Here is a 23,378-nt window from a genome sequence, read left to right on the forward strand (position 1 = left end):
TGTCACAGATACATAAAGTACATTACCTTTTCCTCCTCTAATTTATGGTGTAATAAAACATACTGTGTCCCCACCCTGTTAAGAGAGAGTAGAAGCAAAAGGCTCCTCTTACTGGCTATGCCAAAATTTTTATCATGAGCAGAAGTGATGATGAAATTTGAGAGACCATAGTAGTAGAAAAGACACCATGTTCAAGAAGGTGAAAGAAAAGACACCGTGTTCAAGAAGGTGCAAGACTACTGAGAAGGTTTGATGCAAAGCCTTAGCAGGCCCCGTACTTCTCCAGTTGTAATTATGTCTTCAGGACATCATTTCATCGTGGCTAATGTTTGTCATTCACACACACACCCACACACGCACACGCACACACACAGAGAACACCTGCAGGTCACAGAGGCCTCAGTTTGAGGCCTGAAGGACATGCAAAAGACATAATTATGCCTCTGACTCTGCCTTTACCTCCCTATGAAAAATGTGAATGTTGGGAGTGAAAAACGGGGTATCTATAATTTGGGCCTTTGAGAAAAGAAAATTGATATTGAGCAAGTTTGTCCATTGGTTAATGAACCAATAACTTATTTGCAGGGGTATATTAAAAAGAAACTCCTAGCACCTGAATAAAAATCGTCCATAAAGTAAAAAAGATTTCTTCATTGCTGTAAACACCAATTCCTCTGACAGGCTTAATAAATATTTTTGAATGAATCTGAAAATAACATTATTGTTAATAAAACAAAAATACTTAACATTTATGAAACAAGGAAACACTTATCAATCACAAAGCACTTCATATTTGTTAAGTACCTACATGTACTTGAACTAATTGAGGTCATTTTGTGTTTTACCTTAATCAATCCTCACCATAAGACTACTTGGTAGTGTTTATTTATCATTTTACAGAAAAGAATACTGAAACTCAGAGAGGTAAAAAAATTATTTTCCCAAAGCCATACAGAGAGTAATGGCTAAGCAATCAGGTTACCTTGATTCTAAACCAATTACAGTCATTAATAGTTTGTTCTGATCTAGAAATGTTGTCAAGAAATTTCAGTTACCTAATACATTTTTCTTTGGTTTAAGACAAATGTTGTCTTTAAAACAATTAATCCGTTTATTATATATATTCACAACATGTAAATATAAAGAGAAAAAAATAACCATTGTGTCTTTCTTCCAGAGAAAACCAGTTAATGTTTGGGTAATCATTCCGTTAAGCATTTCTCTACAAATATATATAAAAATACATACAAGATTTTACATAAATGGAATAATACTGAACATACTGTTCTAAAATCTGTTATTTTTCTTTATACAGCAATATGTCATGGGCATCCTTCCATGTCAATAAATAGAGATTTGCATCATCATTTTTAATTGCAGCATAATTAGAAATCACAATATTTTAGAGAGGCAAAAAATGTCAGAAACTGTCTACTCTCACCTCCTGTCCAGTGTAGAAGTACTCTATTTAACTTCCCCGACTGATAAGCAGGCAGATTATGCTGAATATTGTCATTCAAAGATGATAGCTCTAACTGTGAGGAAATTAAGTCAAATTTTCCCCTCTATCTTTCACCTGCTAAAATATACGTTTATATTATTAAACTTAGCTATTGCCCCTGCTTTTTCTTTCTTAATCAATCCTGCCCTGAGCTAATTATCACCAGTTCTATTTTCCTCATAAAACAAACTTCACAAACCTTTAGCAACCTAAATACTCTCCCCCAGGTATGCTCTCATGAGTATATCAACTGAACATGGTTCTTCATTTTTGGTATAAACAGTATAAAATATAGTGGTCTTTTCCAGTTCAGTAATTTGAACATCTTCTTTTACTCATTACAGTTGAACAAAGAATGCTTTAGAAAGATGAAGAAATGGATGGGAGTTATGTAGAACTGGAATCAGTTCTGTGAGTATTTATGAAATTTTTGTTTAATGAGGCCTTCAGAGAATGAACAAAATTTAGCCTTTTTTTAATTGTTCAGATATGCAAAGGCAGTAAGGTGAACCAAAAGATATTTGAATGTTTATACTGTTGGAAAGTCTATAGCCTGACATCAAGAAACAGACTGAAGACATCTTGGAAACCTCAATGGAAGGTTACCAGTTGACCACTCAGTATTACTTCCCCAATATTTTTATTGTTTCATATCTTTAATTATGGGCCTACATCTTTCTAGAGTCTTGCCCAATGGCATATGGTAAGTAAGAGAGTAGACTGTGTTTTCTGGAACACTTACACAAAATAGTGCTGCAGCAAGTTAGTAAGATGATGAAAGCTTTCATTGAACACTTGATCAGGTAACTTATGTGGAGAGGGATAGACTAAACTTGAGTGATGGTGCTCCAAAGTCAGGGGCCAAGTTTCCTTCTCAGAACTAATATAAAAACTGCTGTTGAGTTTTGTTGTTATCTTGAAGACAGCTGAGAGTCTGGATTGAGTAATTAAAATGCTAATTGGAAATTCACCATTCATCAGAGGAAATCACAATGAGTCAACTGTCTTTTCTTTCTTTCTTTTTTTTTTTTTTTTAAAGTGTTTTCTCTGATGATGGCAGATGTTGAGGTTGTGAATTCATTGCGTGCCCTAGATGTAGAGACATCTTCTATTCAAGCTGGGTTTTTCTCCTGTATTTTTGTTGATTGTCTACTTAAATTAACCTTACCTAATGAGACGGAGATTTGATGGCTATGTCTGTAATTTACTGGCTGTGAAATTAGTTAGTCTGGATAATTCATCCCATGGGTGACAAGGGTGAGATCACAGAGTAAACCACCAGGTGAGAGTAAAGAATATAAAGAATGGCTCTTCTGCTATTACATCCACAGATTTTGTATGTGGAGGCTAAGAAGAAAATGCACATGGCAAGCACAGCTTCTAGGTGACCCCAATTAATCATCAGTCCACCTTTATGCCCAACACTTCCCATTGGGAGTTTAGCTGGGTCAGACCCTCTACGTAAGAGGATAAAACCACCAGATGTCAGTATTGGTGCACAATGACTGTAAGGAAACTTCCTCCTTGGCCAAAACATAAAATTTCACGTACGGAAAGAAAGAAACAAGCAGTGAGGCGGTACAATATGTAAATTATTCAATTTTTTATTCTTTTCTTCTGAAGAGAAGTTGACTTACTCTAGAAGAAAACTATCTAAACTCTTTTTTGAACCTTCGTATAAGACATTTGGGGTTGGATTATTACTAAATTAGCCATGTTTTGTTTCAAGAAATTCTAAATAGACATTCCTTGAGGAATGAGAAGAAAAGGACAAAATTCTGTAAGTCCATCAATATGTAAATGATAACTTTAGTTATATATTTACTATAGGGCTTCTTAGAATTTATAATGAGTTTATATGACTCACAAGTCTTCAAGATGGGATAAAGGTATGCATTGCTTTCAATATTATTTGGCCTTGTTATTAAAGGATGTAATTTACCAAGAATACTCTTTGTAAATACTAATTGTTTTCTTTGCTTTGCAAATAAAGTGTTCTTAGTACAAAATGTTTATGTGATCAGCTGACAACGATTGAAATTATTGAACCTGAGAAACAGAAAAAAACAAGAATAATGAAAAGTAATCATAGTCTAAGGGAGCTGTGAGACACCATCAGGTGAACCAGTACAAACCTTATAGGAGTAACAGAAGAAGAGCGCAGAAAGGGAAGAAAGAAGAGATAATAAATATTTTGCATATAAATATAGATTGAATAATCTACATTTTAAAACTTTCTAAATTTGATAAGGCACATGACTATACAAATCTAAGAAGCCTAATAAACTTCTAGCAGGAAAAACTCAAAAAGATTCACATGAGACATGTTGTGTTCAAATTGTCAAAAGCCAAAGACATAGCATAGTCTTGAAATCATCAAGAGAAAAATGTTTCATCTTATGTAAGGGCATCTCAATAAGTTTAATAACTGCTTTCTCATCAAAAAGCGTAGTGGTTTTGAGGCAGTGTGATTATGTATTTAAAGTACTGCAAAAAAAAGTATCTATATCTGACTAAACTATCTTTCAAAACTGAGGGAAAAATTTAAGACATTTCCAGATCAACAAAGGCTAAGAGAGTTTATCACTACTAGACTTGCTCTATAAGAAACACTAAAGGAAGTCCTTCAGGTTGAAATGAAAGAACACTAGAGAGTAACTGAAAACGTATATATATAAAAAAGATCTTTAATTATGGTAAACAGATGAGCAGATATAAAATACAATATTACAGTATTTTTGGTTTATAACTCCAATTTTAATTTTCAACATAATTTAAAAGGAAAATACATTAAATTTATAAATCTATGATATTGAGCCCATAATTTATAAAATAAATTTATGAATGACATTAGTAATTTAACAGTGGTGATAAGGAGCCACAGCTGTATAGAACCAGAGTTTTGTATGCTATTGAAGCTTAGTTGATACTAATTCAAATTAGATTGCTATAATTTTAGAATATTAAATATAATCCTTGGGATAACTGCAAAGAAAATGTCTAAAGAATATCTATACTAGAAATTGAGAATAAAATAAAAATACTCCAGTGTAAATAAATCATCTAAACAAAAAAGAATATATTAGTGGAGGAAATGAGGTACAAAAAAAAAAACAACTATGAGATACTATGTTTCATACATAAAGTTTAGGTATGAGACTTACAGAAAACAAATGCTAAAGTAACAGAAGTAATTACTTCCTTATCTATAGTTACCTTAAATGTAAATGGATTACAATCCCAAAGAAAAAGCAGAGATTAGCAGAATAAATTTAAAAGAAAACATACTTCTACTATTTGCTACCTTCAAGAGGTTAGTATTAGATCCAAAGACACACATACATTGACAAGAAAGTATGGAAAAATATTTTATGCAATTAGTAACCAAAAACAGCTGGAGGAATAAACATTAGGGTCACCCTACAAGGTAAAGAATCATGACCAGCTTACGCCTATACTAATATCAGCCATGTAGTCCACCAGATCCCACAGATTCAAATGTGCTTCAAGTGTCAGTGGCAGTATAGATGCTCCTTAGAACTTTGGACAGGTGAAATGCAGTGCAGGGCCTCAGGGTTTTGGAGCAAATACCTGTCATCCTGCACAGATAACTACTCAACTTTTGAGAAACAGATCTTGATCTGTTTCTGAGTGGACCTTAGTAGAGACTGAATACTTTAACATGGCCACCAAACTGTTCATCACAAACTGAAGATTATCTAATCCATGTAGTCATAAAGTTGGACATACATGGCAGTACTCTATCATCAAATGGAAGTGGTATACACATGATTGAGCCCAAGCAGACCTTGAAGACACAGGTAAATTATATACACAAGTGGGCCAAATATTCATGGATTCCATTGTTGCTACACTACCTTCTTTCTCCCAGGTTGCACCTCTGGTTTATAGAGAGTTCCCTATAGTCAGTTGCAGAGAAAGAGAATAATGGACCTGATTTAGAGATGGTTCTGCTTGATATGAGAGCACCACCTGAAAGTGGACAGCTGTAGCACTGCAGCCCCTTAGTGGGATATTCCTGAAGGATGATGGTAAAGGGAAATCCTCCCAGTTGGCACAATGTTGAAAAACATGAAGATATTTGTGTCTCATATGAATGTCTACCAAAGAGGAACCTCAGTAGAAAATTTTAATAATGAATTGGATAACATGATCCATTCTGTGAATCCCAGTCACCCTTCTTCCCAAGCACTCCTGTGCTCACCCAACGAGTCCATGAAGAAAGTGAGATGGTGACAAGTCTATGTTGTCTCAGTAATGTAGACTTGCACTCACTGAGGCCAGCCTGGCTGTGGTCACCACTGCATGCCCAGCCTTCCAGAAGTGGAGAACAATACTAAGTCCACAGTATCACACCACTCCCCAAGGAAATTATCTATGTAGTGGCAGACGGATTACACTGGATTGCTTTCACTGTGGAAGGGGGAAGCATTTCATTCTTACTGGAATAGACACTTTAAATACTGATTTGCCTTATCTGCATGTAATGTTCCTGACAAAACTACCATCGATGGACTTACAGAGTGCTGCATCCACTATCATGTTATTCCACACAACAGTGCTTCTGAACAAGTGACTGACTTCACAGCAAAAGAAGTGTGGCTATGGGCCGACACTTACGGAACTCACAGACCTTACCATGTTCCTTACTAGCCTGAAGTAGTTGACTTGATAGAAAGGTGGAATGGCATTTTGAAGGCTGTTCTTGCAGCATCTTGTAGGGCTGGTGTAAGGTTCTCCAGAAGGTTGGATATACTCTAAATCACGTTTGATATATGGTGTTAATTCTTCCATCTCCAAGATTAATGAGTCCAGGAATCCATGGGTGGAAATGGGAGTGGCACCACCTTTTTTTTTTTTTTTTTTTTTTTGATGGAGTCTTGCTCTGTTGCCAGGCTGGACTGCAGTGGCACAATCTTGGATCACTGCAACCTCCACCTCCCAGGTTCAAGTGATTCCCCTGCCTCAGCCTCCCGAGTAGCTGGGACTGCAAGCATGCACCACCATGCCCTGCTAATTTTTTGTATTTTATTAGACACAGGATTTCACCATGTTGGCCAGGATGGTCTCGATCTCCTGACTTCGTGATCTGCCCACCTCGGCCTCCACCACTCATTATTACTGCTAGTGACTCACTAGCAAAATTTTTCCTTCTTGTGCCCACACTTTATGCTCTGCTGGCCTAGAGATTCAAGCTCCAAGAGGAGGAATACTTCCATCAGGAGATCTGACAATGATTTTTATTTAACTGTAAATTAAGGCTGCCAACCAGCCACTTTGGAATTCTCATGCTCTTGAATTAACAGGCAAAGAAGGGAATTACTCTGCTTGCTAGTGTATTGATCCTGCTTATCATGGGATGTTGGATAATGTAGGTAAGGAGGCTATGTCTGGAATACAGGAGATCCATTAGGATGTATGTTAGTAATAACATCCCTGGGATGACGATCAATGGAAAACTACAACAACCCAATCCAAATTCAGGCAGAATTCCTACAGCCCCAGTTTCTGGAGGAATGAAGATTTGGGCTACCCTACAAGGTAAAGAACCACAATCAGTTTATGTGTTTGCTGAAGGAAAAGAAAATACAGAGAGGGTAGTAAAAGAGGTAGTTATAAATACCAGCTAGGACCATGTGACCAGCTATACACATAAGATCTGTAATGGCCCTCCATATTTCTTCCTTATTTATAATCCTTTATTTCTTATTTTGTTATGCACATATTCATACCAAAAACAGAAGAAATATTCATGATAATTTCTGTTCTCCTTTTTGTAACTGATTTAATGGTCATATTATATATAACTTACATAATATGTGAGTTTGAAACTAGGATGACCTCCTGGTCATCTTTGTTTCTTTCCTTTCTTATTCCTTTGTCATGTAACACAAGATGTATTGACTTTGTATCATAGTATTTAAGTATTATTTGTGCATGATAGTATTTAAGTTATGGGATATCAAAAAGAAGAGTAAACATTGCTCAAGAATTTTACCTCCTCTTCTAGGGAAGGTGTTAGTGGATTGTTTTGGTTGTATGCAGGATAGTTGTGTCACGTTAGGTGGAATAATAACCTTATTATTGCCTTCATTTGAGATTAAATATGGTTTTAAGTGATGCATATGGGTGCCAAGTTGAAAAAAAGGTAAACTTGTGATATTTAATTTTATATATCAACTTGAGCCAGCCATGGAGTGTCCAGATACTAGGTCAAGCATTTTTCTCTGGGCATTTCTATGGGGTGTTTTGGGATGAGTTTAACATTTAAATTGCTAGACTACATAAAATAGATTGTCCTCCTTAATGTAGGTGAGCCTCATCCAATCAGTTGAAAACTTGAATGGAACAAAAAGGCTGAACTTTCCCCAAATAAGAGGAATTCCTCCTGCCTGACTGCCTCCAAATTGGGACATTTGTTTTTCCTGCCTTTGGATTTGAACTGAAACGTCAACTCTTCCTGTGTCTCAAGGCTTCTGATCTTTGGACTGTACTGCACAATTTGCTCTTTTTTTTTTTTTTTTTTTTTTCTCTTATCCCAGGAGGTCATCCTACTTTTAGACTCATATAACAATTATGCCTTATTCTAGGTGGATTTACAAGAAAAGGTAAAACCAACTGATTAGATAGTGTGCTTTACACACAAGATTTAGGTAAAACATTTCAAAGCTAAATCTGTCAGAGTGCTTATGATAAATGAATTAAAAATAAAGAAGAAACTGCTGTGTTTTCAAGCATCCATAACCATATTCTAGATGCATTTGAGTTTTAGGTTCTGGACCCTGCTTTTTAATCCCTTTTCCCCATAAATACACCCAGCTTATTAACAATAAATATGCCTGTATGCTGGAGTGTAGCTGAATGATTTAGCCTCAAGGCTGTTCCTTGATAATAACTTTGGTAAGATGTGATCACTCTTTTGGTGGGGTATGTGGGTACTGATAACTCTGGAAGAGTCCAGGAGGAGGTGGGAAAAATTAAGCTCAATTGAATGAATTGATATGGAATATATATAATTTCTCATATAACTCATATATATGTACACATATGCCTTTATCTTATATATTTTACAAATATCAGAATATTTAAAGTAATGTCTTCTTCATTTCAGGGGTTATAGATACCTTTCAGGACTCTAAAATCTATAATATATACACATATATGTATGTATTCATGTATATGTTTACATTTAGATATATAAAGAGAAACAGACATTGTATGTAATAAGATATGTGTGTTCATATGCATATACACATACACATATTCACCATTTTTAATTATGTAATTCATGAAAAGAGTTTGGCATATAGTACTTTTTTTAACGTTAGAAAAGTTTGTTGGCCATAATATTAGATGATACAACACAAGACAAATACTTTGATCACTGTTCTATAGACAATTTCTAAGTCATTTTTCTCTGAAATATGGTGTATATAAATCAATTAAGTGGTTGTGGTCTAGGAGTCAAAATAGAGAAGGTATATAACTTCTTATTCTAGATTACACACACACATATATACACATTCTAGATTACACACATATGTGTACATAACATGTACACATGCTAGGTATCTATACACACAAGTACATATGTATACACATATAAGCATATATTCTATAGTTTATCTATGTATCTATCTATATCTTTCTATCTTTCCTGTGTACATATCATATTTTGTTTAAAAATTTAGGGGGTTTATGGAACTCAGATTAAGAACAGTTGACAATTCAACATCCCTTCTAATAAAAACCCTAAAAAAAACAAGATAGAAGGAACACAGCTCAACTTAATAAAAGCCATATATGAAAGACCCACAGCTAGTATCATATGAAATGGGGAAAAACTGAAAGCCTTACCGCTAAGATCTGCAACATGACAAGGATGCCCACTATCACTACTATTATTCAATATAGTACTGGAAGTCCTAGCTAGAACAATCAAACAAGAGAAAGATATAAAGGGCATCCAAATTAGAAAAGAAGAGGTGAAATTATCCTTGTCTGCAAATGATATGATCTTACGTTTGGAAAAACCTGAACACTCCACAACAAAACTATTAGAAATTATAAACAAATTCAGTAAAGTTGCAGGAGACAAAATTAACATACAAAATTTGGTAACATTTCTATATGGCAACAGTGAACATGTGAAAGAGAAATGAAAAAGTAATCCCATTTACAATGGCCACACATAAAATTAAATACCTAGGAATTACCTTAACCAAATAAGTGAAAGATCTCTACAATGAAAACTATAAAACATTGATGAAAAAAGTTAAAGAGGACACCAAAAAATGGAAAAATATTCTATGTTCGTGGGTTGGAAGAATCAATATTGTTAAAATTTCCATGCTACCCAAAGTGATCTACAGATTCAATGCAATCCCTATCAAAATACCAATGACATTCCTCATGGAACCACAAAAGAGCGTAATATTGGCATTAAAAAAACACACAGACCAATTAAACAAAATAGATATTCCAGAAATGAATCTACACACCTACAGTAAACTCACATTTTAAAAAGGTACCAATAACATATACTGGGGAAAAGACAGTCTCTTCAATAAATGGTGCAGAGAAAACTGGGAATCCATATGCTGAAGAATGAATCTTAACCCCTAGCCCTCACCATATACAAAAATCAAAGTGGATTAAAGACTTACATCTAAGACCTCAACCTATAAAGCTACTACAAGAAAACATTTGCAAAAATCTCTAGGACATTGATCTGGGTAATACCTTCCAAGCACAGACAACCAAAGGAAAATGGATAAATGGGATCACATAAAGTTAAAAAGCTTCTGCACAGCAAAGGATGCAATCAACGAAGTGAAGAGACAGCCCACAGAATGAGAGAGGATATTTGTAAACTGCCCATCTGACAAAAAATGTGTAACTAGAATATTATAAGGAGCTCAAACAACTCTATAGAAAAAAAGCTAATAACTGATCAAAAAATGGGCAAAAGATATGAATAGACATTTCTCAAAAGAAGACACAAATAGAAACAGACTTATGGAAAGGTGCTTAACATCATTAATCATCAGAGAAATGCAAATCAAATCTATAAGGAAATATCATCTCACCCCAGTTAAAATGGCTTATATTCAAAAGATAAGCAATAACAAATGTTGGCAAGGATCTGGAGAAAAGGGAACATTTGTACACAGTTGGTGGTAAAGTAAATTAGTAAAACCACCACGAAGAACAGTTTGAAGGTTCCTCAACAAACTAAAAATTGAGCTACCATATGACCCAAGAATCCCATTGCTGGATATGTACCCCAAATAAAGGAAATCAGTATGTCAAAGAGATACCTGCACTTCTATATTTGTTGCAGCACTGTTCACAATGGCCAAGATTTGGAGGCAATCTAAGGGTCCATCAACAGATGAATAGATAAAGAATATGTGGTGTACGGACTACCCTTTAGCCATAAAAAGGAATCAGATCCAATAATTTGCAACAGCATGGATGGAATTGGAGATTATTATGTCAAGTGAAATAAGCCAGGCACAGAAAGACAAACATCACATATTCCCACTTATTTATGGGATCTAAAAATCCAAACAATTGAACTCAGGCACAGAGAGTAAAAGGATGGTTACCAGAGGCTGAGAAGGGTAGTGGGGGATTGGGGAAAAGGTGGGGATAATTAATGGGTACAAAAAAACATAGAAAGAATGAATAAGACTTACTGTTTGGGAGAAGGTGGAGCAAGATGGCCGAATAGGAAGAGCTCCAGTCTCCAACTCCCAGCGTGAGCGACACAGAAGACCGGTGATTTCTGCATTTTCAACTGAGGTACTGGGTTCATCTCACTAGGGAGTGCTGGGCAATTGGTGCTGGTCAGCTGCTGTAGCCCGACCAGCTAGAGCTGAAGAAGGGAAGCCTGGGAAGCGCAAGGGGAAAGGGAATCCTTTTCCTAGCCAGGGGAACTGAGACACACAACACCTGGAAAATCGGGTAACTCCCACCCCAATACTGCACTTTAAGCAAACAGGCACACCAGGAGATTATATCCCACACCTGGCCGGGAGGGTCCCACGCCCACAGAGCCTCCCTCATTGCTAGCACAGCAGTTTGGGATCTCACAGCAAGGCAGCAGCAAGGCTGGGGGAGGGGCGCCTGCCATTGCTGAGGCTTAAGTAGGTAAACAAAGCTGCTGGGAAGCTCGAACTGGGTGGAGCTCACAGCAGCTCAAGGAAACCTGCCTGTCTCTGTAGACTCCACCTCTGGGGACAGGGCACAGTAGACAAAAGCAGCAGAAACCTCTGCAGACACAAATGACTCTGTCTGACAGCTTTGAAGAGAGCAGTGGATCTCCCAACACGGAGGTTGAGATCTGAGAAGGGAGAGACTGCCTGCTCAAGTGGGTCACTGACCCCTGAGTAGCCTAACTGGGAGACATCCCCCACTAGGGGCAGTCTGACACCCCACACCTCACAGGGTGGAGTACAGCCCTGAGAGGAAGCTTCCAAAGCAAGAATCAGACAGGTACACTCACTGTCCAGCAATATTCTATCTTCACGCAGCCTCTGCTGCTGACACCCAGGCAAACAGGGTCTGGAGTGGACCTCAAGCAATCTCCAACAGACCTACAGCTGAGGGTCCTGACTGTTAGAAGGAAAACTATCAAACAGGAAGGACACCTACACCAAAACCCCATCAGTACGTCACCATCATCATCAAAGACCAGAGGCACATAAAACCACAAAGATGGGGAAAAAGCAGGGCAGAAAAGCTGGAAATTCAAAAAATAAGAGCGCATCTCCCCCGGCAAAGGAGCGCAGCTCATCGCCAGCAACGGATCAAAGCTTGACGGAGAATGACTTTGACGAGATGAGAGAATAAGCCTCCAGTCCATCAAACTTCTCAGAGCTAAAGGAGGAATTACATACCCAGCGCAAAGAAACTAAAAATCTTGAAAAAAAAGTGGAAGAATTGATGGCTAGAGTAATTAATGCAGAGAAGGTCATAAACGAAATGAAAGAGATGAAAACCGTGACACGAGAAATACGTGACAAATGCACAAGCTTCAGTAACTGACTCGATCAACTGGAAGAAAGAGTATCAGCAATTGAGGATCAAATGAACGAAATGAAATGAGAAGAGAAACCAAAAGAAAAAAGAAGAAAAAGAAATGAACAAAGCCGGCAAGAAGTATGGGATTACGTAAAAAGACCAAATCTACGTCTGATTGGGGTGCCTGAAAGTGAGGGGGAAAATGGAACCAAGTTGGAAAACACTCTTCAGGATATCATCCAGGAGAACTTCCCCAACCTAGTAGGGCAGGCCAACATTCAAATCCAGGAAATACAGAGAACGCCACAAAGATACTCCTCGAGAAGAGCAACTCCAAGACACATAATTGCCAGATTCACCAAAGTTGAAATGAAGGAAAAAATTTTAAGGGCAGCCAGAGAGAAAGGTCGGGTTACCCACAAAGGGAAGCCCATCAGACTAACAGCAGATCTCTCGGCAGAAACTCTACAAGCCAGAAGAGAGTGGGGGCCAATATTCAACATTCTTAAAGAAAAGAATTTTAAACCCAGAATTTTATATCCAGCCAAACTAAGTTTCATAAGTGAAGGAGAAATAAAATCCTTTACAGATAAGCAAATGCTTAGAGATTTTGTCACCACTAGGCCTGCCTTACAAGAGACCCTGAAGGAAGCACTAAATATGGAAAGGAACAACAGGTACCAGCCATTGCAAAAACATGCCAAAATGTAAAGACCATTTAGGCTAGGAAGAAACTGCATCAACTAATGAGCAAAATAACCTGTTAATATTATAATGGCAGGATCAAGTTCACACATAACAATATTAACCTTAAATGTAAATGGACTAAATGCTCCAATTAAAAGACACAGACTGGCAAACTGGATAAAGAGTCAAGACCCATCAGTCTGCTGTATTCAGGAGACCCATCTCACACGCAGAGACATACATAGGCTCAAAATAAAGGGATGGAGGAAGATTTACCAAGCAAATGGAGAAGAAAAAAAAGCGGGGGTTGCAATACTAGTCTCTGATAAAACAGACTTTAAACCATCAAAGATCAAAAGAGACAAAGAAGGCCATTACATAATGGTAAAAGGATCAATTCAACAGGAAGAGCTAACTATCTTAAATATATATGCACTCAATACAGGAGCACCCAGATTCATAAAGCAAGTCCTTAGAGACTTACAAAGAGACTTAGACTCCCATACAATAATAATGGGAGACTTCAACACTCCACTGTCAACATTAGACAGATCAACGAGACAGAAAGTTAACAAGGATATCCAGGAATTGAACTCATCTCTGCAGCAAGCAGACCTAATAGACATCTATAGAACTCTCCACCCCAAATCAACAGAATATACATTCTTCTCAGCACCACATAGCACTTATTCCAAAATTGACCACATAATTGGAAGTAAAGCACTCCTCAGCAAATGTACAAGAACAGAAATTGTAACAAGCTGTCTCTCAGACCACAGTGCAATCAAACTAGAACTCAGGACTAAGAAACTCAATCAAAACCGCTCAACTACATGGAAACTGAATAACCTGCTCCTGAATGACTACTAGGTACATAACAAAATGAAGGCAGAAATAAAGATGTTCTTTGAAACCAATGAGAACAAAGATACAACATACCAGAATCTCTGGGACACATTTAAAGCAGTGTGTAGAGGGAAATTTATAGCACTAAATGCCCACAAGAGAAAGCAGGAAAGATCTAAAATTGACACTCTAACATCACAATTAAAAGAACTAGAGAAGCAAGAGCAAACACATTCAAAAGCTAGCAGAAGGGAAGAAATAACTAAGATCAGAGCAGAACTGAAGGAGATAGAGACACAAAAAACCCTCCAAAAAATCAATGAATCCAGGAGTTGGTTTTTTGAAAAGGTCAACAAAATTGACAGACCGCTAGCAAGACTAATAAAGAAAAGAGAGAAGAATCAAATAGATGCAATAAAAAATGATAAAGGGGATATCACCACCAACCCCAAAGAAATACAAACTGCCATCAGAGAATAGTATAAACACCTCTACGCAAATAAACTGGAAAATCTAGAAGAAATGGATAATTTCCTGGACACTTACACTCTTCCAAGACTAAACCAGGAAGAAGTTGAATCCCTGAATAGACCAATAGCAGGCTCTGAAATTGAGGCAATAATTAATAGCCTACCAACCAAAAAAAGTCCAGGACCAGATAGATTCACAGTGAATTCTACCAGAGGTACAAGGAGGAGCTGGTACCATTCCTTCTGAAACTATTCCAATCAATAGAAAAAGAGGGAATCCTCCCTAACTCATTTTATCAGGCCAATATCATCCTGATACCAAAGCCTGGCAGAGACACAACAAAAAGAGAGAATTTTAGACCAATATCCCTGAGGAACATCGATGCAAAAGTCCTCAATAAAATATTGGCCAACCGGATTCAGCAGCACATCAAAAAGCTTATCCACCATGATCAAGTGGGCTTCATCCCTGGGATGCAAGCTGGTTCAACATTTGCAAATCAATAAACATAATCCAGCATATAAACAGAACCAAAGACAAGAACCACATCATTATCTCAATAGATGCAGAAAAGGCTTTTGACAAAATTCAACAGCCCTTCATGCTAAAAACTCTCAATAAATTCGGTATTGATGGAACATACCTCAAAATAATAAGAGCTATTTATAACAAACCCACAGCCAATATCATACTGAATGGGCAAAAACTGGAAAAATTCCCTTTGAAAACTGGCACAAGACAGGGATGCCCTCTCTCACCACTCCTATTCAACATAGTGTTGGAAGTTCTGGCTAGGGCAATCAGTCAAGAGAAAGAAATCAAGGGGATTCAGTTAGGAAAAGAAGAAGTCAAATTGTCCCTCTTTGCAGATGACATGATTGTATATTTAGAAAATCCCATTGTCTCAGCCCAAAATCTCCTTAAGTTGATTAGCAACTTCAGCAAAATCTCAGGATACAAAATTAATGTGCAAAAATCACAAGCATTCTTATACACCAGTAACAGACAAACAGAGAGCCAAATCATGAATGAACTTCCATTCACAATTGCTTCAAAGAGAATAAAATACCTCGGAATCCAACTTACAAGGGATGTAAAGGACCTCTTCAAGGAGAACTACAAACCACTGCTCAGTGAAATCAAAGAGGACACAAACAAATGGAAGAACATACCATGCTCATGGATAGGAAGAATCAATATCGTGAAAATGGCCATACTGCCCAAGGTTATTTATAGATTCAATGCCATCCCCATCAAGCTACCAACGAGTTTCTTCACAGAATTGGAAAAAACTGCTTTAAAGTTCATATGGAACCAAAAAAGAGCCCGCATCTCCAAGACAATCCTAAGTCAAAAGAACAAAGCTGGAGGCATCACGCTACCTGACTTCAAATGATACTACAAGGCTACAGTAACCAAAACAGCATGGTACTGGTACCAAAACAGAGATGGAACAGAACAGAGTCCTCAGAAATAATACCGCACATCTACAGCCATCTGATCTTTGACAAACCTGAGAGAAACAAGAAATGGGGAAAGGATTCCCTATTTAATAAATGGTGCTGGGAAAATTGGCTAGCCGTAAGTAGAAAGCTGAAACTGGATCCTTTCCTTACTCCTTATACGAAAATTAATTCAAGATGGATTAGAGACTTAAATGTTAGACCTAATACCATAAAAACCCTAGAGGAAAACCTAGGTAGTACCATTCAGGACATAGGCATGGGCAAAGACTTCATGTCTAAAACACCAAAAGCAACGGAAGCAAAAGCCAAAATTGACAAATGGGATCTCATTAAACTAAAGAGCTTCTGCACAGCAAAAGAAACTACCATCAGAGTGAACAGGCAACCTACAGAATGGGAAAAAATTTTTGCAATCTACTCATCTGACAAAGGGCTAATATCCAGAACCTACAAAGAACTCAAACAAATTTACAAGAAAAAAACAAACAACCCCATCAAAAAGTGGGCAAAGGATATGAACAGACATTTCTCAAAAGAAGACATTCATACAGCCAACAGACACATGAAAAAATGCTCATCATCACTGGCCATCAGAGAAATGCAAATCAAAACCACAATGAGATACCATCTCACACCAGTTAGAATGGCGATCATTAAAAAGTCAGGAAACAACAGGTGCTGGAGAGGATGTGGAGAAATAGGAACACTTTTACACTGTTGGTGGGATTGTAAACTAGTTCAATCTTTATGGAAAACAGTATGGCGATTCCTCAAGGATCTAGAACTAGATGTACCATATGACCCAGCCATCCCATTACTGGGTATATACCCAAAGGATTATAAATCATGCTGCTATAAAGACACATGCACACGTATGCGGCACTATTCACAATAGCAAAGACTTGGAATCAACCCAAATGTCCATCAGTGACAGACTGGATTAAGAAAAGGTGGCACATATACACCATGGAATACAAAAAAGGATGAGTTTGTGTCCTTTGTAGGGACATGGATGCAGCTGGAAACCATCATTCTTAGCAAACTATCACAAGAACAGAAAACCAAACATCGCATGTTCTCACTCATAGGTGGGAACTGAACAATGAGATCACTTGGACTCGGGAAGGGGAACATCACACACTGGGGCCTATCATGGGGAGGAGGTAGGGGGGAGGGATTGCATTGGGAGTTATATCTGATGTAAATGACGAGTTGATGGGTGCTGACGAGTTGATGGGTGCAGCACAGCAACATGGCACAAGTATACATATGTAACAAACCTGCACGTTATGCACATGTACCCTAGAACTTAAAGTATAATAATAATAAATAAAAAAAAAGACTTACTGTTTGATAGCACAATAGGGTGACTATAGTCAATAGTAACAATTGTGCATTTTAAAATAACTTAAAGAGTATAATTGGATTTTTCTAACTCAAAGGATAAATGCTTGAGGGGATGAATATACTATTCTCCATGTTGTGCTTACTTCACATTGCATGCCTGTATCAAAACATCTCATGTTCTCTATAAGTATATACACCTACTGTGTACCCCCTAAAAATAAATTCCCAGCATAGTCATTCTTAAAAAAAAAGAAAAGAAAAGAAAAGAAAAGACAGCTGACAAATAGAGAATAGGTCTACCTTTGAGAGACAATGAACTAATTTGTGAGGATACTGTAAAAAAAAAAAATTACTGCCCTGGATTCATTGAAACTGCAGTATCCTATGAGGTATTCTTAGAGTTTCTGGAGCTATTTCCATTTGTTATTAATTCAAACAAACAAACAAACAAATTCTTTACTCATCTTAAGAGTACATAGGTTAAGCCAATTGTTTGTTTTGAAATTTTGGGGACTTACAGGTCCTCAAAGGACCTATAAAGTTGTAGGTAATATTACCGTAAAAAATTTAAGTGCTAGATTGAAATACAGAGACCAAGATTTCCTCAAATTCTGAAACATTAAGATTTTTTAATGTAGAATTTATTAGAATGTTAGAAAAAATTTCAAGCAAAATTTTATTAGCTTACCTATAAGGGTCATGTTGTATGTAAGACAAAGACATAAAAATATAGGCTGTATATTACTGGGCCAAAAATACTTCTATAATATATTCATGAAAATACTGTTGTTGATGATTACAATGATGATGATCAAAAGGATTGAATATTTATCCCACAGAGTATGATTAACATTTTGCTTATATAATTTAAATTAATTTTTATTCCAACCCTAAATATATACTTTATTATTCTTCTTTTTTAAGAACTTAACAAAACTGTATGGCTTTAGACATTTGTAAGTCATTTGACCAAGATAGAGTAGATGAGTAGTGAAGAGGCTTTGAACTTAGATATCCTGCCCCTGAATATGCTTTCAAAACTGACATGCTGACCATATTTCAAATATTCACAGGATTTATACAGAAGAGAGTTAACAATGTGAGCAGTCAGAGGCCATTGGGTCAAATTAAATGGAATGGACATTCTTTCTATTTTTAATTTTAATGGAAAATAATTGCATATATATGTATAGAATACAAAGTGATGTTATGAGAAATTTGTGTTATAGAATGATTAAATCAAGCTAATTAACATATCATTACCTCAGATGTTTATTTTCTTTTGTGGTATGAACATTTAAAATCTACTGTCTTAGCAACTTTGAAACATACATTACATTATTATTAACTATAAAGTCACCTTGCTGTGCAATAGATTTCAATAACTTATTCCTTCTGTGTAAGTGAAACTTTGTACCCTTTGACCAACACCTCCCCAATCCCCTTCTTACAAATGGAATCAGATATTTTTAAGCCATAAACATATGACAATAACATTATGGCAGCATATTAGTTTGAAATAATAGTCTACAACATATGACTTTTACTTCTACTATCTTGACGAATTTTTACAATAATTATAAGCAGAATTATATACTTATTCCCATTTCACAGATGGGGAAACTGAGGTTCAAACAAGTAAAGTCACTATCAAGATTGCTACTTAATTAGTGGAAGAACAAGGGCTTAAATTCATACTAAGGCCTTTATTTATGCTATAATGTTTCTCATAATAGTACTGTGTAGCTAAATTTGATGAGAATGTGATTAAAAGTATTATTCTAGAGCTCGCTCTCACTCTCCTCATCGCTACTGAACTCTGTCACCTACACAATGTTTAGGGATGTCAATATAGAGGACAACAGTGAGTAGTATTAACTTTAAGGAGTTATTATAATCAATTACATAATTCATCAGCTATGTATGGACATATATTGAGTATACATTAAGCATTTAATAAAGGTTAGCTTTTTTGTTACTATTACTCTGTTTTCAAAGATGGAATCAAAACCAAGAATACAGGATTTGAACAGCTACTAAGAAAATGCACTTTAGTATTCTTCAGTTAAGGGTTATGGAAAACAAAACAAAATGCAACATAATGAAAATCGAATTGGGACACTAGGTGGGACACAGTGCATAGAAACACAGTTACTGAATCATAAGATTATAGATTTAAGAAATCATGTATTTTTAGAAATCAAAGACTCACAGACTCATAAACCACCAAGTTATGCATTCACTCAATAGCACTAAGAATTAACTCTTGAAATCACAAGTTCCTGCTGAATATGTCTGGAAAAACACTATCTTGTTTCTGTTTGAATATTTTTTTGATCAGGGATGGCTTGTTCCTTGGGGTATCCAATTTCTGCCCTGGATATCTATAAAAAATAGAAAAGTAATTGATACGGTTTGGCTGTATCCACACCCAAATCTCATCTTAAGTTGTAATTCCCACAATTCCCATGTTTTATGGGAGGAACCCAGTGGGAGGTAATTGGGTCATGGTGGTGGATCTTTCCTGTGCTGTTTTTGTGATAGTGAATAAGTCTCACGAGATCTGATGGTTTTATAAAGAGGAGTTCCCCTGCACAAGCTCTGTGTTTGCTTGCTGCCATCCATGTAAGATGTGACTTGCCCCTCCTTGCTTTCCACCATGATTGTGAGGCTTCCCCAGCTAGGTGAAACTGCAAGTCCAATTAAACCTCTTTCTGTTGTAAATTGACCAGTCTTGAGTAAGTTTTTATCAGCAGTGTGAAAACAGACCAATATGGTCATGAATATATTAAGTCAAAATATGTTCTCCCGGTCCAGCTCACACTGACCCATCTCAGAACCATAAAATTGAAGACTAATCGACTTTTGAATGATGAAAGAAGGCACCACGGAAAAATGCCTTTTCCTCTTTACCTTGGCTTTTACTCTTTTACTGTTACTCCTTGCCATCTTTTTCCTCTTACCCTCATCTCATCTTTGCTTCCTATTTTTTCCTTAAACACTTGAATCCTGATGAAGAAAAAGTTATTGTGACATGCAGAGTATGTTAACACATGCAGTTTTAACTTATTAAAACATAAGGGAGGTTGGACGATACCAAGTCTTTCTTCAACAGGGTACAGAGGAAAGAGGTGAAGTGATTTGTCCAAAGTCAACTCATAGGCTAAGCATGAAAACATACAACGTAGTGTGTATAAAGATTAACATGGTAAATGTGGAGTCCGTGGGATTGTTTGTTTGCTTTCCACTTTAATTTCATGTAATAAGACCATATTTAAATGGACTAGATAGGAGGGGCCCTAAAGGACTCTGTCTATGTTGTGAATTTCATTCCCAGGTAAATGCAAAGATGATTTTTTACTTTGTTTCTGAAAAGGCATGCATGACAGAGGGATCTTTCTTTTTTTCCTGCTTGTCATTTTGTCCAATCGCCCAGATAGTTCCTATTTTCAACTCTAAATTCAGGGCATGATACTGCCTTGTGCCTTTGGAAGGAGAAAGTTAAAGAACGCAGTGGAGCAGTGAGGCAGAGAGAGACTCTGGAGCCAGTTGGAATGGTCTGTTCACAGGGGACCAGCAGAAAGATGTCGGGCAAGAAACGAAGTGGGTCTTTTTAAAAGGAGATGCTTATTAAATATTCTATCAGCAAGATACCTAAGGAGTTTCACTCTAGGGTGAAATGGAGAACTCACTTATGGAAGTCAATTCAGCCTCATTTCTGATCCCAGTGGAGGCAGATGGAGAAGTAGACGAATAAGATTTATAATGAAAAATCAGGGAGGCAAGGGTTGAAATTATGAGAAGCAGATTCTTATCCTGCCTGTTGCACTGAAATATCTGAATGACCTTGGGCAAGTTACTCTCCCTCTCTGAATCTCATTTCTCTCTGCCCATTAAATGACTAGACAATTTCAAATGCCATTGGCAATTTTAACATTCTCTTGATTCTAAATAATAGCATTCCCTGAACCATAATACATGTGAAAGAAAGGCTGAAATGGTAGAATAGGATCTGTTCCTTTTACAGTAAAGTTTTGGAAAGTATTCCAGATATATTTGGGACATGCCATTCTTCCAATTACCTGAATGCAGAGATGCATAATGCTGTCTTTAGTCATTGAATGACATTAATCATGTCAGCTCCCTTTTCTACAAGAATGACTGCTTTAATGGGAAACTCCAGCCACTGTCAACATACCAGGTAGAGTGAAGAAGAAAGGGTAGATGAATGGGAGGGTGTCATTAAAAAGGAAATGATCGATGAGGAATCAAGCTCTTGTGTGCCGAGAGTGGAATGGAAGTTGGAGCCTGACTTGAAGAAGCCTGACCCATTGTCTCTGGAGAATATTTTAAAATGTTCAACAGTAAATTGAAGATCCTCTTTTCTACTTACCTTCATGCATATCACCCTATGCTGTGTCATATAACAGTTAGCAGTGCTGACTATGCACTTAGTCTGGTTTTGAATCTTGTCTTTACTGTTTTCAAGTTGCAGAACTCAGTTTTATTATCTAAATATTGGAGATAATAATAGTGTCTATTTGATAGGATCATTGGAATGATTTAATAAGATAATGCCTCTAAGATGATTAGTATAGGGCCTGGAACATACTAAGCCTTTGTAAAATTAGCTGGCATCACCTCCCTTTAATTCTGTTATTTGCAGGTTTCATTTACATTGTTTCACTTAGTCCTCACAAAAACTCTCTGAGGTATCTTAGGAAATACCATATTACAGATGAAGAAACCACAGTTCAGTGATATTTAGAGTCAGATAAGCTCTGAAGTTGGTTCCAGAACAAAAGATTGTCTGTCCTACAGCAAATGAGTGCACATATACTAAGTACCAGTGCTGTACCAGAAAACCTGTTAAGTACTTTTGTATACATTCTCAACTCTCATGGGAATCCATCTTGTTTGTATAAAGATAATTGAGGTTTATGGAAAGCAAGTGATTTATTTAATAATGCTTGGCCAGTTAAAATCAAAAACAAAAACCGGGTTTAAATCAGATCCTAGGACACTATGCCCAGTGTTCTTCATCTCATATTCCGAGTGGTCCACTGATCAATAAGTAATTCATCACATAGCCTTCGGTGAAAATATGGACACATTTAAAAACTACATTAGAAGTTGAGCCCCTTACATGATTCAAATAATGCATCCAAAATCCATATTCAGTATTTTCAGCAGTGATTCTCAAAAATCGTGAGGAAGTTGTCAGAATCAAAACAGAGTCACTGATGCTAAGAAAATAACAAATAGAGCCAGGGAAGGCCATGAAGAGAGGGTTACCATGTTTGTACGCCTGATAACAACAACAACAATGACCACAAAACCTTGCACAAAGGCCATTGCAACCTTACACAAAGTATCTTCTTCAAGGACATATGCCCAGCCACTGTCTGTTCAATTTTGGATTAGTGTCACCCTTGTTATTGATCTTGGTGGCCAAGAATAATTATTTTAAAACAATTATGTAATCCCCATTTTTTAATTTGAAAACCATACTCTTCCATTACCTACCTGAACATGCATATAGTTTACTATCACATACATATTCCCACTGCAATATTTTATTCTTAAGCACATTTCTTTCAGAGAGCTTCTCTTTGTTTCTTATTTACTTTGGCAATAGTTTTCTCCAAAATTATTTAAAGATCAATAATTGGTCAATTTTCCCACAGGGTCTCCTGTCAGACAGGACAGAATAACAATTTATACCATGAGCTTTGAAGACAGACATAGAGCTATCTATGAGGTCATATTTCATGACATTTACCAATTTTGTATCTTTATACACATTACTTTTTAAATTTCAATTTTCTTATCTACAAAGGAAAAACAATACTATCGCTCTGGGTCATTATGAGGATTAATTATGTAATTGGAGCTAACAGTGCTTACTCACTAAATGATAATATTTAGAAAGGGAAATTTATTTTACACTGCAGATTTAAACTTAGAAATTCCTATGTATATCCCCTTATATTCATAGAAATGGCTCATAT

Source organism: Chlorocebus sabaeus, chromosome 12 (assembly GCF_047675955.1).
Source record: "Chlorocebus sabaeus isolate Y175 chromosome 12, mChlSab1.0.hap1, whole genome shotgun sequence".
Lineage (NCBI taxonomy): Eukaryota > Metazoa > Chordata > Mammalia > Primates > Cercopithecidae > Chlorocebus > Chlorocebus sabaeus.